At 47.1% G+C, this 1,451-nt stretch overlaps 1 pseudogene; it reads right to left on the minus strand.

Moving 5' to 3' along the window:
* Positions 1-319: 319 nt before the first annotated feature.
* Positions 320-1,164, minus strand: LOC114825567 (serine/threonine-protein kinase BSK1-like; annotated as a pseudogene).
* Positions 1,165-1,451: the final 287 nt, after the last annotated feature.

Consider the following 1,451-nt stretch of genomic DNA (forward strand, 5'->3'; position numbering starts at 1 on the left):
TGTGCCTTCCTTTTCCTGCCTGTACAATCTGAACCTAAATCCAAACCCTTCATTTTTCGAACAATCCCTTCGCGGCAGTCAGCGTCCTGCGCATAGCACATAGCTGTTAATGGTAAGTAATTTGCCTGAGACGGTGGAGCTTACGATATCCAAGACGTTCTCGACGGCTGAGAAATCCGAGGGTGGAGAACTGATGGCCGTGATGGCATCCATTGCGGCAGCCGTTTGATCAAGAAGCTTCTGGCTTCCTCCTTGGACCAGCTGACTGGAACCCAGATGGCGATGATGAATCCCAGTCATTTAAACCTCGTATTAACTATTAGATTATGGGTCCATTCCAAACCGACCAATTGGAGAACAAGTGCATGGCACGGTAAATACTTACATGATTGGGAGGGATGTGTTTTCCACTGAGCAGATCCAAAAAGACAGTCCCAAAGCTGAATGTAACAGTTTCTGGAGTCACCCTTCCATTTCTTAGATATTCAGGAGGTGTGTATGCAAGATTGGTGCTGTAACTTTTTCCATCCTTGCTGTTGTTCATCAATCCAAAACATGAAGGCCGAGGATCGCCATTCTCATCAAAGAGAACCCTACATGCATTTAAATCATGGTACAATGGGCGGTCTTCACTACTGTAGTTATCCAATGCTTCAACAATGTTCATAGCAACTCTTAGTCGCAGACCCCACTCAATGGTTTGATTCTCCCAGTGGAAGAGATGTTTGGCAAGGGTATCATTAGGCATGTACTCCGCCACCTGCATCCTCTCGTCGCCATCGCAACAATGCCCTATCAAATTGGCAAGCCTTTTGTGCCTCGGCTTCCTAACGCCCCAAGCTTCATCCAGGCCAATTTAGAAAATTTCTTGACCGCAATCCAATGACGGTTATCTTGGTTCTGGAGACGGCCCTTGTAGACGACATTGGGGGCTTTCTCACGGCTCTCGGAGACGATAAAGTCAGAGCTGAAGTTATTTGTGGTGCCTTTCAAGTCAGCCAGCGAGAATTCTGAGAATCCAGGCACTGCTCATGCTCCGGCAGCATCGGCTCGACCGTTGGACGGTTGAGGAGTACGGTTGGTGGTGGCAGTGGAGCTAAATGTGTCCAAGTGGTGGTGCTGGTGTTGATGTGCATGTATAAAAGACGACTCGCAGCACCCCATAACTCGGACGAGTTGACTCAGTGCTGCTTTCTTTTCCTTGGCAATGGCAATGACATTGCTAATTTGCTTGCTTGGTTGCCTGCATGCATGTGTTCTCCCTCTCTCTCTCTGTGTCAGCAATGGAAAAACCTTTATCTCCTTGTTTCCTCTTACCGCAAGAAAGATAATTTTTCAAATGAAGCGTGCGAATGGAAGAGAGATTTTGGGAAATGGAAACAGTGGAAGACGAAACAGCTCTGTAAATTGGAAGTTTCAAAGAGAGAAAGAGAGCTCTGTGTCTGTGTCTC

The sequence above is a fragment of the Malus domestica genome, chromosome 06, assembly GCF_042453785.1.
Source record: "Malus domestica chromosome 06, GDT2T_hap1".
In the NCBI taxonomy this organism is placed as follows: domain Eukaryota; kingdom Viridiplantae; phylum Streptophyta; class Magnoliopsida; order Rosales; family Rosaceae; genus Malus; species Malus domestica.